The sequence below is a fragment of the Cherax quadricarinatus genome, chromosome 87, assembly GCF_038502225.1.
Source record: "Cherax quadricarinatus isolate ZL_2023a chromosome 87, ASM3850222v1, whole genome shotgun sequence".
Classification (NCBI taxonomy): domain Eukaryota; kingdom Metazoa; phylum Arthropoda; class Malacostraca; order Decapoda; family Parastacidae; genus Cherax; species Cherax quadricarinatus.
In genome coordinates, this window is record NC_091378.1 from 16,534,697 (window position 1) to 16,551,849 (window position 17,153).

Sequence of the window (17,153 nt, forward strand, 5' to 3'; positions counted from 1 at the left end):
AAAGACCTAAACAATATGGAATGAGAGGACAAAGTGATCAGGAAAGGCATAATTATGGCGTAAAAAATTACTGAAACTGAAAGCATGAATAGGAGAGGCGGGACTCAGGTACACGAGGGCACATCAAATTAAAAAACACAGTTAAGTCACAAGAAAGTTATCAAATACTTAATCAACGTTAAAGGGGCAAAGTAATGGAACTATCTAGAGAGCGAAGAGACAGAAGCAGAATCCAAAATAAGTTATAGGAAAAAGTATGATAGAGATAAAGCAGTCAAGCAGTAGAAGATAGAGAGGTGGGGTCAGGAGCTGAGACTGCAGCAACGCACACACACATGTATGCACGCACAAATTCAATGCTACAAAATGTGACATCTGTATTATAATCAGAAAGAAGTTCTAAACCTACAAGGGTCGTTCAGCACAGCAGGGCAGGGAAGAGTGCAGGGGTATTGGGTAGCAAGAGGGAGAGGAATTATTAGGTTGTGCAGTACAGCGGGGCAGTGGATAGTGCAGGGGTAGAGGGTAGCAAGAGATTGAGATGGAAAGGGCTGTGAGGAGTGCTAGAGGCATCAGAGTTTGTGTAGTAAATCAGTTGCTGTCAAAGAGTTAATGAGAGAGTCTGGGTTACAGGAGGGACCATCAGCAAGAAAGGAAGGTAAAGTAAGGCCAGTAGAGCAGTGACAACGTTGGAGGTAAATTCTGTGTGCTCGTTCACAGAGTGAGCAGTACAATAGAATATAGCTAACAGAAACTGGAACCTGTCAATTCTCACATAGTGGAACAGGGCGCCTCTCCGTGAGATATCCGTGAGTAAGAAGAGTGTGGCCGATGCGAAGACGGGAGTCTCTCCCAACCTCGAAACTGATGACAAGAAGACGGCGAGAAACCTATACTTGGTTTAATAGAATGCAATTTGTTATGTAGCAGATCAGACCAACGTTGTTGCCAACGGGTGTGAAGGTGGGTAGCAATTACAGTAAAATAGTCTGTGCATGGAACACCTCTATATGAAACTGAGAGGTCATGTACTGCTGACCGTGCAGCAGTGTCTGCCTGTTCATTGCCCTGTATGTCAACATGACCAGGGACCCAACAATAAACTATTTTTGTGTTTGCTAGAGATACGGCGTAACCAAAGTTTGATACGAAGACCCAGGGAATGAGGTGTATCAAATTTTCTTATAGCCTGTAAAGCAGTAAATTAGTCTGAAACTACCACAAATGGTGACGGATATAAACGCAATAAAGATAAGTGCTACGAGAATCGCGTACAGTTCAGTCATAAAAATGCTAGCCGAGGATAAATGCCCTCGCACGACACTGTCCGGAAATACTGTTGCGGATCCAACCCCATCAGAAGACTTGGAACCATCGGTGTACACTGCGATGGCATGAGAATGAGATCGTAAGTGGTTAAGAGAAAGTGAGCGAGAAGCCACCGTAGGCAGTTGGGCTTTCACTGTCGGAACTTCCCAAAGGTGTAGGTAAAAGCGAGATGCTACATGAACATAGAAAGGTGGTAACTGAAGAGAAGACAAGAGCGAACGTAGGCTAATAGAAAAGGGACGGAGTAAACAGGGACGATGAACAAATAAAGAACTACAAACATCAGTGACTATCCTATACATGGAAGGATTGCGGAGATCATGAGAGCCAACATAATAGCGAAGGCAATGAGCATCACGGCGATCAGTCAAAGATGGAATATTCGTCTCTGCATAGAGGCTCTCAACCGGTGAAAAGCGAAAAGCACCGAGGCATAAACGTAATCCCTGGTGATGGATGGGATTAAGGCTCGAGTTGTAGGAGAGGCCGCTGAATATATCCTGTCTCAATAATCTAGTTTCGATAAAATTTGGGTTGAATGTTGTGGAAGGAGAGTTCTACGATCAGCTCCCCATGAAAGATGAGAGAGGGTTTAAGGAGGTTCAGGCGGCTATGACAAGTTGCCTTCAGAGAGGTAATGTGAGGTTTCCAGGATAACCTACAGTCAAACAGAAGGCTGAGAAACCTGACCGTATCACTTTCTGGGAAAAACGAGCAATAGGGGTACAATGGATGATCAGGGACGACAGAACGTTGACTGAAAGTAATTTGGCGAGGTTTAATACTAGAAAATTTAAACCCATGCGTGGTGGCCCAATTGGAAACACGGTTGATCGCATGCTGGAGAGAAACTGCAATGAGGTGACAGTCAGCGCCTGCACAAGCTATAGCAAAGTCATGAACATAGAGTGATGACCAAATATCGGATGGAAGAATAGATGTCAGACCATTTATAACAAGGAGAAAAAGTGTTGTGCTCGGAACACATCCCTGAGGGACACCTTTAGCTTGGACAAAGTCCTGGGAAAGCATATTATTAACCCGAACACAGAAATGTCTCTTAGTCATGAAGTTCTTAAGGAAAAATGGTTGATTGCCTTGGAGGCCTAAGGAGTTGGCTTGAGCCAAGATGTTATACCTCCAAGTTGTGTGATGTGCCTTCTCAAGGTCAAAAAAGATGACAATAACTTAGTGGTTATTGGCAAAGGCATTACGAACATAGTAAGTAAGGGGTCAATAGTAGAACGACCCTTGTGAAAGCCATATTGTCTGGTGGAGAGACTGTTGTGTGTCTCTAAATGCCACATCAAACGTCTATTTACCAGACGTTCCATCACCTTGCAAACTGCACTGGTAAGAGCAATGGATGATAGTGGGAGGCATCATGTCCCGTAGTACCTGGCTTGTGGAAAGAGAACAATGGCAGATTTCCATAGTTGTGGAAGAACTCCTTGTGACCAAATAAGATTAAAGACTCGTAAGTGGACAGCAAGGGCTGACTGATGTAAATGCTGTAGCATACGAATACGAATGCCGTCAGGCCCAGCTGCCGATGATCGGCAAGCAGAGAGTGTTGACTCCCGTTCTAGAAGTGTAAAAGGCACATTATAAGATTATTCGCTGCAGACTTGGAGGAAAGAATCGAGTGGCATAGATGGAGCCCCTGAGAGATACAGACAAGATTATTACCAAACCATACCACGGGCGGGGATAGAACCCGCGATCAGAGAGTCTCAAAACTCCAGACCGTCACAGTGGTGCCTATGCTAACCTTCCTATGGTGTAGAAATATACCTAGTTGGACGAATCTTATTGTGGCTAGCTGATCCAGTGGCTAACGCGACGGTCTGGAATTTTGAGACACTCTGACCGCGGGTTCTATCCCCACCCGTGGTATGGTTTGTTTGCAATCGTGTCATTACGATTTCGTAAGTCAAGATTATTACCATTTTCGGTGGAAACGTCAAGAGGGATTGCTACACCGACACCGGCAACCCGAAGAACAGGAGCCGGGTCGGGAGAGTATTTACCACTCAGTTTCCGTACTTTTCTCCAGACTTCACTCATGGAAGAAGCCGAAGCGACGGTAGAAACAATCCAGCCAACAAGTGCGTTTAGCATCACAGATGACACGGCGAGCGACTGCTCTCTTCTGCTTAAAATCAAGGAGTGGCTCTGTGGTTCTATTGTACTGGTACCTGCCCGACGCAGCGCGTTGCAAACACACTGTCCGAACACAGGAAGACCACCAAGGTACTTCTGAGAATTCCTGCCCGAGGTATGGAGTATAGAATGTGAAGCCGCGGTTAAAACTGAGGTCGAGATGTAAAAGCTCATCAATGGGGGATGAAGGAGGAGCCGCCTAACTAAAAGCAGTTTGACGCTAGTAAAGGTCCCATTTCGCTCTGTGAAAATTGTCGTTGTTGGCTACGAGGTATCATACAAGTCCGGGAGGACAGACCAGGTGAAGTCTAGTACACTTGAGTAAGAGCAAACCGAGAGATCGAGGCAAGAGAGAATAAGAGGATTAAAATGGGTATGAATACCTATATTTAAAACATGGAGGGGGAGAAAAGCGAGAAAAACCTCCAACTGAATGCCGCGGCAGTCACAGTGAGATCCCCCCCCCTAGAGGAAATGGTGAGCATTAAAATCGCCGAGTAACAGTAGTGGCGGTAAGAAAGTAATCAGAAATGCAATATAAGGGATAGATAAGGACCGAGAAGAGATACAAAGAACAGATTGTATACTACTTATTCAAGTGCCTGCTGCAGTGATGAGCAAAGAGCTGATGGAATGGAATACTGGTGCGTAAGAGAAGTGCACTTTCAGCAAAGGTTCCATCGGGAAAAGGATCCGACGAATATAATAAAACAGCCAGAGGTGGGATGGATAACAGCAGAGTGTAATTTGGGTTCTTGTAAACAAACAAACAGGGGAAAACTGGGAGAGTAACACCTGAAGTTCACCCCGGTTACCTCTGAGGCCGCGGATATTCCACTGTAAATAAGCCATGATTTGCGAAGAGAAGGATACAAGAAATCTGAAGGTAGAGGTATCTGGAGACTAGTAGGGTTAGAAAAGTCCACATGTGGAGGCAGTGGAAAACGTTCAAGCAGCGAAGTATTGGGATGCTGCAAAGAAAGGAGTTGTGCAGACGGAGAAGAATGAAGAGGAGGAACAGGATGTGGATCAGTGTCCATCAATGGTATAGTCTCCTCAATATATTCGGAGATAGCTTCAAGTGTTTCAGAGGACAAAGACGCTGTATGTGGGACGATATTGTAAGTGGAAGGAGGAGGGCGAGTGAAGATGGACTGTACCAAAGTAGGGGGGTCAAAAGGGTAGAAGGAACTGAAGCAGCAGCTTGGGAGGGGACAGGAGAGGAAGCGACCTGGGAGGGGGCAGAAGAGGAAGAAACTTGGGAGGGGACAAGGAAGGTACTGTACGAAGATGAGCCTCCACACTTTTAACAGAGCCAGTTAGAGGTGAAGAACTAGGTAGAGACTGGAAAGGAAAGCTGTGCTGGTAGATGATGGAAAGAAGGAGATTTTAACAATGGGGATTTTTTGGACTTCGGAGAAGTAGAGGTTATGGGAAGTTGGTCGAGGTCTTGTAGACACAAACATGTGAGTGAGAAGAGGATGAGGTGAGAACAGAATGAGGTGTCGAGGTAGGGACCTCTGAATCCAGGACAGCAAAAAATTAGAGACAGGGGTGACTGCGGAAGGGGTGACCACAGAGGAGGATGCGGAGGTTGGGACCCCATAGGTGGGGGGGTCGTTTAGTAACTCGAGAATAAGAAATACGGGGAAGTCTCCCCTGGAGGCGGAGATAAGACTGTCGTAGCGTAAGGAAAACCTTCTGCCTCTTTGAGAAGACGGATTTCTCGCTCATTTAAGTAAACTTGGCAAAGGCGAATGTAAGATGGGTCAGTCTCATGACAAGGCAAGAGGGAGGTAGACTACAAGATGTATCTGTATGGTTGTCGGCACCACAGACTGGACATTCGGCCATGGACCTGCAATATTTTGCTGGATGACCAAAACGCCAGCAATTTCTATACTGTTGCTGTGTTGGGATCACTTTTCAAGCACGTAAACGGTGTCCTGCAATATAAACCGAGGACGGAAGCTCACGGCAGTCAACAGATAAGCGAGCGACATTGCAAGGGTATCGTCTCCGCCTTCGGCCAGGGAAAAACGTAAGTGTTTACTTTCAAGATTGGGAGATCTTGAAATTCAAGCTGTTCCAGAATGTCATCATAAGAACATAAGAAAGAAGGAACACTGCAACAGGCCTACTGACCCATGCGGAGCAGGTCCATATTTCCCCCCCGGATTAGCCCAATGACCTCCCACCTGGATTAGTCCAATGACCAACCCAGTCTGGTCACCTCGACTCAAGGATGGAGCACGGCACCAGACCCAGCAGCACAAGCTAGTCAGGTCCAACTCACACCCACCCACATCCACTCACGTATTTATCTAACCTATTTTTAAAACTACACAACGTTTTAGCTTGAATAACTGTACTGGGGAGTTTGTTCCACTCATCCACAACTCCATTACCAAACCAGTACATTCCTATATCCTTCCTGAATCTGAATTTTTCCAACTTTACACCAGTGCTGCGAGTCCTGTCTTGTCTGGAAAATTTCAGCACGCTATTTACTTCCCCTTTATTTATTCCTGTTTTCCATTTATACACCTCGATCATATCCCCCCTAATTCTACTCCTTTCGAGAGAGTGCAGATTCAGGGCCTTCAGTCTATCCTCATAGGGAAGATTTCTGATACATGGGATCATCTTTGTCATCCTCCTCTGTACGTTTTCCAGAGCATTTATATCCAATCTGTAATACGGTGACCAGAACTGAGCAGCATAGTCTAAATGAGGCCTAACCAAGGATATATAGAGTTGAAGAACAACCTGAGGACTTCTATTATTTATACTTCTAGATATGAAGCCAAAAATTCTGTTAGCTTTATTGCGAACACTAATGCACTGTTGTCTTGGTTTTAGATTACTGCTAACCAGAACTCCTAAATCCTTTTCACAATCAGTAGTATTAAGATCTACATTATTTAGTTTATATGTGGCATGGTTATTTAACTGTCCAACCTTTAGAACTTTGCATTTGTCAATATTAAACTGCATCTGCCACTTCTCCGACCATTGCATCAGTCTATTCAAATCATCCTGGAGTGCTCTAGTGTCCTCATTAGAATGAATTGGACGGCCTATTTTAGTGCCATCAGCAAATTTGCTTATGTCGCTATTTATGCCCTCATCTATGTCGTTTATGTAAATTGTGAACAACGGGACCAGCACTGACCCCTGAGGAACACCGCTTGTGACGTGCCCCCATTCTGATTTCTCCCCATTTATGCAAACTCTCTGCTGTATTTGTCAGCCATGCCTGTACCCAGGAAAAAATTCTCCTCCTATTCCGTGTGCCTTAAGTTTCCTCAATAGCCTCTGATGTGGAACTCTATCGAAAGCCTTACTGAAGTCCATATACACAACATCATATCCATCACCATGATCTACCTCCTCAAACACCTTAGTGAAAAAAGTTATTAAATTCGTAAGACAGGAACGCCCCTTTGTAAAACCGTGTTGAGATTCCTTAATCAATCTGTACCTATCAAGATGACTACGAATTGCTTCGGCAATTATTGATTCCATAAATTTTCCCACTATGGAGGTAAGGCTTATTGGTCTATAGTTCGAAGCCAAGAACCTGTCACCTGCCTTGTAAATAGGTATTACATTTGCCATTTTCCAATTATCAGGCACTATGCTAGTTTGTAGTGATATGTTAAAAAGATTAGCCAAAGGTATGCTAAGTTCCTCTTTACATTCCTTTAACACCCTTGGACAATTGTATGAGGTAGAATGACAGTACCACTACAAGAATTAAGAGAATGAAGTTTCTCAATAGCTACAGGGATAGCATCTGTGCTTGTAAGGAGAGAAAGATCGTGAGCTTGGTTAGCATTCTGGACAGTGACGATGCGTGTACCGCTCTTGAGAACATGAAATGATACATCTCCACCAACTTGACGTAGGAGCGCCTTGCCAGTACTATGGTCGGACAGCCAGCCAGAAGTCGGTCGCGGAGTAAAAAACTTGGTCCATTGTGTATTTTGAAACTGTGTGTAAGGGGAGCGAGTGTCGTGCCGGTCTTTTCTGGGCAGAATGAGAAGGAAGCGAAAGAGTATCATGAAAAAAGCTCTATACCGATAAGGGTCATGCACCGCTATGGGGCAGAAAATAGTGCCGGGGCTATAACATCTAGGTGGAGAGGGTATCAAAGGTGAGGGGAGAAAAAGGCTGGAAGAGACGCTAAGGGCTGTGTGTCAAAGTTCGTATAGTAAAGCAGTTGCTGACAAAAAGTAAAAAAGTAAGTCAAAGGCCGGGCCGTCTGCAAGAAGGGAAAATAAGGTAAGAGCGGTAGGGCGGCGGCGTCGTTGGAGTAAATCCTATGAACTGGCTGGTAAACCGGACAATCCACAAGAAAGTGAAGAACCGAAATAGGGACCTGACAAACCTCACAGAGAGGAATAAGGTGGCGTTCCATGAGATACCCATGGGTAAGGCGAGTATGGCCGATGCGGAGACGGGAGAGTTCAGTCTCCCGAGTACGGCAACGGTGGCAAGAATATGGCCAGAAACCTAAAAGCGGTTTAATAGAGTATAATTTGTTATGGTGCATGTCTGACCACCGTTGCTGCCAACGGCAGCGAAGACGGGCAGAGATGACTAAAATAATCACTGAACGGAATACCCCTATAGGAAACTGGAAGATCATGTACCACTGACCTTCACAGCAGCATCCACTTGTTCATTGCCCAACAGAAAAGAAGCCCTTGTTTTTGCTAGCTACATGGCGCAACCATAGTTGAATATGAAGCACCAGTAGATGAGGGGAATCAAGTTGTTTATGTCTTGTAAAGCGCTCAAGGAATGTGAAATGATCACATACGTCGAAGGAGACATGTAATACGGAGAAGCGCTACGATGATGGCATACATCCCGGAGGTAAAAATACTAGCCGAGTCTGACAAATGACTTTGGACAACAAAAGTCAGGGAACACCGCCGCGAACCTGACACCGTCAGAAGACAGCGATGGCATGAGCAAGCGACCGGAAATGATAAAGAAAAACAGAGCGAGAAACAGTCGTAGACAGAAAAGCTTTGGCTCACGTCAGTAGGGTAGAACAGACACGAACTGTCGGAACCTCCCAAAGGGTACGTGAAAAGGCAGACACTAAATGAACATACAAGGGAGGTAACTGGAGAGAAGACCGGAGTTAAAACGAAGAGAAAACAGTCGGAGTAATCAGGGGCGCTGAACAAATAATGGGCTTCTACTAACGTCTGAGATATTTCAATTTATTTAATACCTCACTTCAACACGACAGTATTTTATCTTCCAGTTCATAATACTGATTAATGAATAATTCTCTTATATTATCATCTACACAATCCACCAACAGATCTTTATATTCTTTGTAGCAATTTATATGATACATACCAATTCTCTAATGATTCCAAATATAATTCTGAATTAACCTTATTCACAGTTTCTTCTGCCACCAATTCCAGGTCATATGAACCCTAAGACCATGAGAGCAGACAAAGTAACGAAGGCAATGAGCATCACTACGATCAGCTAAGGAAGGGACATTCGCCTCAGCATCGAGGTTCTCAATAGAGGATAAACGAAAGGCACCAAGGCATACACGTAAGACCTTGATGATGAAGGGGATCTAACTTAGAGTTTTAGAAGCCGCAGAAGAGACTAGGTTGTCATAATCCAGCTTGGACAAGACTAGGATGGAATGCAAATGGAGGAGAGTTCGGCGATCTGCTCGCCATGAACGATGCACAAGAATTTTAAGAAGATTTAGCCGGTCATGGCAAGCTGCCTTCATAGAGGAAATGTGAGGTTTCCATGTCAACCGGCGATCGAAGAGAAGGCCATGAAACTTGTCCGTATCACAATGAAATATCTGGGAAAAGAGGACATCTAGTGAAGGTAATGAAATGATTTCTCGTACTAGAAAATTTAAATCCATGTGAAGTGGGAAAATGGGAAACTCAATCGCATCTTGAAGGGAGGCTGCTACCAGGCGACAGTCAGCGCCTGCGTAAGCTATAACGAAGTCATCCACATAAAGCGACGACCAAATATGCGATGGAAGAACGGAAGGTAGGTCATTTATAGCCAAGAGAAAAAGGGTAGTACTAAGGACACAACCTTGTGGAACTCCCTCGGCCTGAACAAAGTCTGAGGAAAACGAGGCGCCAACACGAAAACGAAAATGGCTATCAGACAAGAAAGCAGCAAGAAAGGTAGATAGATTACAGTGGAGGCTTAAAGAGTAGGCCTGGGCTAACATGTTATACCTCGAAGTGGTGTCATATGCCTTCTCGAAATCAAAAAAGATTGTTAGGACTGAGTGTTTAATTAGCAAACTCATTTCACACATACATATCTAAGTGGAGCAAGGGGTCCAAAGTGAAAGCCATATTGGCGAGGAGAAAGACTATTGTGATTCTCCAAATACCATATCAGACGTCTATTCACCAATCGTTCCATCACCTTGCAGACTACACTGATCAAAGCAATGGGACGAAAGTGAGAGGTATCACACCCCGAAATGCCTAGTTTGAAGAACGGTAAGACAGTGACAGACTTCCACTGTTGAGGGAGAGCCCCTCGCGTCCAAATAAGGTTGAAAAGACGCAAAAGGACTAAGGGCTGTAGAATGTAGATGCTGTAACATACAGATATGAATATCAGGCCCAGCTGCTGATGACTGGCAAGAGGAAAGGGTGGACTCTAGTTCTAGGAGAGTGAAGGGTACGTTATACGGCTCCATTCCATTAGAAGAGAACTCCAAGGGCAATTGTTGAGATAATTGGTATATAAACCGACAAGTTGAACACTGAGACACTTATGCTACATATGGGAACTAAAGCTTTATTGAAGAAACGTTTCGCCACACAGTGGCTTCATCAGTTCATACAAAGGAGAATGATGTAAGGAGAGGAGGACTTTGAGGTAATCAGTCAATTTATCACATCAGTCAGACACTGCAACATCATGGGATCTTGATACAAAGAATTCTTCAACGCTTGTCCAACCTTCGGACCAAGACCTACTTACACTGTTGAAGATTGAGACACTTATGCAGCATATGGGAATCTTTATTCAGGAAACGTTTCGCCACACAGTGGCTTCATCAGTCCAATACAAAGAGGAAGGCGTAAGGAGAGGAGGAGTATGAGGTAATCAGTCCCTCGGCCTGGAGTCGATGTGTTCAGTCCATCAATCTTGTAGAATGTACAGCATAGAGCCGCAGACGTGGCTTATATACTGTAGTGAGGTGAGGTGAAGCAGGCGGAGGTGGGGTCATAGTGGTACCATCCACTAGTCGAAGTAGGTCTTCGTCCAAAGGTTGAACAAGTGTTGAAGAATTCTTTGTAACAAGATCCCATGATGCTGCATGAGGGACTGATTACCTCATACTCCTCCTCTCCTTACGCCTTCCTCTTTGTATTGGACTGATGAAGCCACTGTGTGGCGAAACGTTTCCTGAATAAAGATTCCCATATGCTGCATAAGTGTCTCAATCTTCAACTTGTCGGTTTTTCAAACCATTCATCACACCTACTTACACTAGTGGCAGGTCCCACTGTGATCCCGCCTCCTCCTGCTTTGTCTCACCTGACTACAGTATATAAACCACTTCAACGGCCCTATGCTGTACTTTCTACAAGATTGATGGACTGAACACATCGACTCCAGGCTGAGGGACTGATTACTTCAAACTACTCCTCTCCTTACATCATTCTCTTCTGTATGGACCGATGAAACCACTGTTTGGCGAAACGTTTCTTCAATAAATATTCCTGTATGTTGCACAAGTGTCTCGATCGTCAGAGCAATTGTTCCCTGGTAGACAGACACGAGAAACGAGGGACAGAGGTGAAGCCCTTAGGAGACGTGGATAACCCGCAAAACGGGAGCTGGGTCTAAAGCATACTTGCCACACAACATCCTTACCTTTTTCCGAACCGCGCACACAGGGGAAGCTGAGGTAATGGTAGAAACAGACTTACCAAGAAGTAGGTTTAGCGTCGCGTATGACGCGGCGAGCAACTGCCCTTGTCCGTTTAAAACCCCAAAGACGATTTGAGGTCCGATTATATCGATAACGGCCCCACGCAGCACGTTTCAAACACACTGCATGGGCACACGCAGGAGACCACCAAGGCACGCATGTCTGAGGTTTGAGGAATAGAACGTGAAGCTGCAGTCGAAACTAAGGTCAAAAACTGGTGTACCAGCTCATCAAAAGAGGACGAAGAAGGGTCTCTACAGAAAGCGGTAAGATGAGAGTACAAGTCCCAATTTGCTTGTCCAAATTGCCAACAGGGGCTACGAGGCGGTCGGGAATACGTAGTATTTGTACTGCCATGCAAATCAGGGAGAACAGTCCAAACGTAATCAAGTGCAATTGATGAGGAGGTAAAAGATCAATTCAAGAGAGTGCGAGTCAAAATAGGTGGGAGCACCCGTGTTTAAAACATGAAGAGGGTGGGAAGTAAGAAGAGTCTCAAACTGACCATCACGAGAATCACAGTGGGATCCTCCCCAAAGATGATGGTGGGCGTTAAAAATCACCTAAGATGGGCGGCAGCAGAGATCAAGAATGCAATATCCGAGATACAGAATGCACGGGAAGGGGAGAGATATAGAGAGTAAACCGTATACCGTCTGTGCGAATAAATACGGACTGCAGTATAATGCAACAGAGAACGAACAAACCTGTTGATACAGTATATCAACGCGCACAAAAATCGTTTTCTCATTAAATGATTCACTATGAAAGGGATCAGAAAAATGCAACAGCACATATCCCGATACGGGAAGAATAACAGAAACGAATTTTGGGCTCTTGTAACCCGACACACACACCCTGGGGAAAACTGGGAGAACAACACCTGGAGCTCTCCCCGATTACCTCTGAGACCACGAATATTCCATCGTAAATAAATTATTATTCGCAGAGGCAGGTATGCCAGCAAAAAGAAGCGATAAAATCTATGGGCTAGTAGGGTCAGTGAAAATATGTGGAGGCAACAGAAAGCATGTAAGCAAGGAGGAATCGCAATGCTGTGAAGGCATAGATTGCTGCGAGGGTTGTGAAAAATAAGAAGGGGCAGAAGGAGGCTTACCGGTGTCCATTGAGGGTTTCGTCTCTGTAATATAGTCAAAGTAGTGTCAAGTGTCTCAGCGGACAAGGAAAATGTCGATACCATGACTTCAGAGACAGGCAAGGTAGAGAAAGAGATTGGGGAGACTATGGAGGGAACCGAAGAGGTCTGAGAGGTAAGGGAAGTATGAACTTGGAGATGTGTGCCGGCGGGGATAAAAGAGTCCTGCGGTGGAACAGGAAAGAGGCTGGAAGGTGACTGGGGAAGAATTCTGGGGGGGGGCGAACAGGAGAATAGGGGACCACACGAGGGGGGGGGGTGATCCTCCACCTTCGTGTGAGAGTTGGAAATGGGGTGAGAACTAGGCACCAAGGCCGAAAAAGGAAAATTGTTGGGGAATTCTAAGCACCGCAGGAATGCGAAGAGACTAGGGCATATTAAACAGGGTAAACTTCGCAGGTGACAAGCGCAATGAAGGTGCAGGCATGACAGGCCTTGCAGACTGAGAAACTAGCTGGCGAGAAGTAGAGGTAGGAACAGGTAAGGAGGTGGGGGGTTTCAGAGGGTAAAAATGCAAAAGAATTAGATACGGGGATGACCCCGGAAAACACGGCACCGGAGGAGCTGGTAGGCGGGGGATACCACCAAGGTTGGAGGTCTCCTAGCTACTCGAAAATAAGGAACCCGGGGAAGATTTCCCTGTGAGACAGCCATAGCATAAGGCCTTTGCTCTTCATAAGGCAACATATTTCATGTTCATTAAGATAGACCTTAGTGAGTTTCATTGAAATTAAGACAAATAGGGGGGGGGTTAGACTGCAAGATGTATCAGCATGATCCAAGGCATCACAGACTGGGTACTCCGCCACACAGTATTTAGCTGGATGTCTGAAGCGCCAAAAATTTTGACGCTGTTGGGGTGTAGGGACCACTTTACAGACCTCAAGGCGATGGCCCACGATATAAACGGAGGACAGGAGTTCACGACAGTAAGGTTAAGCGGGCGATATTACTGGAAAAGTGCCTCCATCTGCAAGCGGACGGACATATGTATCCACTTTGAGAAATGAAAGGTCCTGGAGAGCTAGTCACTAAAATATCGTCACCGCAAGACAGAAAATCACACTGTACAATGGTACACGGTAAAACCACCGTACCACTGCATGAACTGAAAGTAATTAGACGTAAGATGGGAAAGATTAGCTTGGTTCTCGTTCTTAACAGTATGCGCGCACAGTTCTGAAGAGCGTGAAAGGATATATTTTATCCAAAGTGGCGTAAAAGAGCTTCACCGATACTTTGGTCTGAAAGATAATCTGTTGGAGACGTCTGTTGCAGGAAAAGAATTTGGTCCACCGTGTACTTGTAAACATTGTGTGTAAAGGAAGATGGTGTCCTGTAGGTCGTTTCTAGGTGGAATGAGAAGAAATCGAAGTATCGTCATCAACAAAGAATCTGAAACGTTTAGACGAAGGACTGCAGGCGGCCGGACCCGAGGCAGGTGGACAATCCGAAAACCGTTGCACCGTACGAGGGAAAGCCGGACGCATAGTTAAAGACGTGCAAGGAGGAGAGGTACTAGAAGAAATGGGCGGAGCCTTAACATCTGGAGCAGGTGACGAAGCATCACCAGCAGAAGGTACAGTGGTATGGAAAAAGTCTGAAGAATGGTCTAGTAACGAAGCCGGGTCAGAATAGGATGTGGTAACATAGAAAAAAAAGGCCTGGGAGGAGGGTGGGTTATCACGGAAAAAAAGACTCCATGATGGTGGTACTTCCTTCTTATTATAAAGAAAAAAACGAAAAAAGGAAAGAAAAAAAAGAGGGACAATGAAGAGTGTCACTAGAAGGCATGAAAGGACCTCGAGAACGTTAACAGTGCAGATGCAGCGTGGAACCCGTGCCGTACCCAGTAAACCAACGTTCCAGGATAGCAACCTCACAACTACCGAGCCACCTCGGCGGACAAAAGAGAGGGTGGTCGGAAACCCGACACCAAGCATACCTCCTTCGGCTGCCACCTCCCAGAACTGACAGGCAGCCTCTGGAGATACACCCGTCACCTGCAGGATACCCTGTCCCACGTCCTGGAAATCCAGGATGGGAAAGTGTTGGGAGGGAGGAAAGGGAAAAAAAGAGGGTGTAGGGGAGGATGGGATAGGGAAGGGGAGATGGGGGTAATTAGGTACGATCTGAGGAAGGAGACCAAAATATGTAATTCCTCAGACGAAGAGTCTCTTCACCGTGCCAAGGAGCTTCCCTTCAAGTCCAGCATCTATAAATTATAGAACAGACATCTCCAGAGAATACTAGAACGTCAACTTATTGATCTCCCTCGAACATCTAGACTTTCTTGTTTTGTTACAGTTTATCAGAATATTCTAGTTCACAGTTATACTTTAAAATTAAGAGACTTTTCAATAGCGCTTTGGGATTGCATCTGGAGCGCATGCACACACACACACACACACACATTAATAAAATGTGTTTAGGTTTAATAATTACTGTTAATATATTTGGTATAATTAAAGAGTTAAGCTCCTATATTACTCTTAGAGTATAACTTGTTATACTTTTAATCTGTACATATAAGTATATGGTGCTAAAGGCACAATTATATACTGTACATTGATATACTTAGCAATGTACCTGATGGTACATATGTTATTCACTCATTAATATTGGAGATATATAGGTAAATAACTGTGTGTGTGTGTGTGTGTGTGTGTGTGTGTGTGTGTGTGTGTGTGTGTGTGTGTGTGTGTGTGTGTGTGTGTGTGTGTGTGTGTGTGCGCGCGCGCGTGCGTGCGTGCGCCTGCCTGCTCGGAATGACTCGCTAAGACTTGCCACGAATTAGACTTAGGCTGTTACTGACAGCAAGTACCTAAATAATCTAACATCACAACCAACAAGACAATAAAACGGCTTGCTTGAACAATATGGCGAAGCATGCATCAAACAGTCATAATACCCGATGCAACAGAGCAGCACAACGTCAGGCAAGGAACAAGGAGACGAAAAACGAACCTTTGGACCTTCAACAATAGGCTTATTACTGAAACAACATTAGGCACTATTAAATTCCTTACTACGACAGTGCGTAGATGCCAGAACAAATGTAGATCGAGAGTTTAAGTCGGGCCAGAGATGTAGTCTCCACGACAACCTCTGAAAAACGTCAAATATTACAGTCGAAATAAAGATCTGTTAGTAGACTTACACTGTTAAAGAGATGTAAATCCCGGCTCACCAATGGAGACCTGGAGTTTACCTGGAGAGAGTTCCGGGGGTCAACGCCCCCGCGGCCCGGTCTGTGACCAGGCCTCCTGGTGGATCAGAGCCTGATCAACCAGGCTGTTACTGCTGGCTGCACGCAAACCAACGTACGAGCCACAGCCCGGCTGGTCAGGAACCGACTTTAGGTGCTACCAAAACCAAATATAATTATAATCATACAGGTGCGCTAAACCAGTAGGATTATACAGCGCATGTGGGGGAATGGAAGGTATTCAGGGTTAATTCAGGAAACTGGAGCACAGATCCAATTCCCTAGATCAAGAGCCCCTCACCAACATCAAGGAACCTCCCTTAAAGTGTCGAAAAACAAAGGCTAACTCACACGAGATGACAGAATAGAGAGAAATCAATTTGCTGCTACCAGTAACACAGGGAGAGAGACAGGGAAGGTCTGCCGCTCCGACACAAGTCACTCATACAAAGTAGCGCCGGACACGAGCGTAACAATCGAACGGGTAGTTTGCAAGTTCTGGCAGCCAATCAAAACTCTCCATCAAGGAGCAGAGTGAGAGGTGTAGTTGTTACGACCTACCTACTTATATAAGCTTATATAAGACAGGTAATATAAAGCATGAAATTCTCACCTTAGCTATTAACGACAATATCAGCAATATAAAATTATGTGATTGGACAATGTATAAAATATAGTTACTGCGTCCTTTGTCTGAGGTCGTTACACACACGCACACGCACGCACGCACGCGCACACACACACACACACACACACTTTCAAAAGCGCTAAACCTGAAGGGGTCGTACAGCATCAGAGTAACGGTGAGAATCATGTCCTCGACGAAGGTGTAGATCCAACATCTAGAATTAAGATTCCATTTAATGAGCATTCTTAAGGATTTTTTCTTACTACGGCATGCAAGCTTTTACCAATAAAATAGTCTCTCTCTCTCTCTCTCTCTCTCTCGTCCATAAAAATCTCCAAGAATTACAACCAGCAGAAGCTTCCGAAGTATCCACTTCTTCTTCATGGTACACAAAAGGTTGTGAAAAAAATAAACGGAACTTTTGCGTGTGTGTGTGTGTATATATATATATATATATATATATATATATATATATAAACACTGATCTCTGGCTGAAGGAGACTCGAACCTACGAACCTTAGAACAAGGTACGCATTGCTTTACCAATCTACCCACACTGGACAATACCTTGGCGTGTAACTTGCGCTACACGTTGATCCAAGGCAGCCAGCTTTCAGGGAGAAGGTTCACAGCTTTTCATCTCATCCCCTGCATGCATCAGCCTTACTAGAGATGCAGGGGATGAGATGAA

General features: G+C 45.0%; 1 protein-coding gene across 1 annotated transcript in view; it reads right to left on the reverse strand.

Annotated features, from left to right (window-relative positions):
* Positions 1–16,300, reverse strand: part of LOC128703822 (lachesin) — a 1,052,338-nt gene extending 1,036,038 nt beyond the window's left edge. Inside the window, exon 1 of the mRNA XM_070103767.1 lies at positions 16,186–16,300. The gene's annotated coding sequence lies outside the window, so the exon portion shown is untranslated. The remainder of the gene's footprint in view (positions 1–16,185) is intronic.
* Between the last annotated feature and the right edge of the window lie 853 nt (positions 16,301–17,153).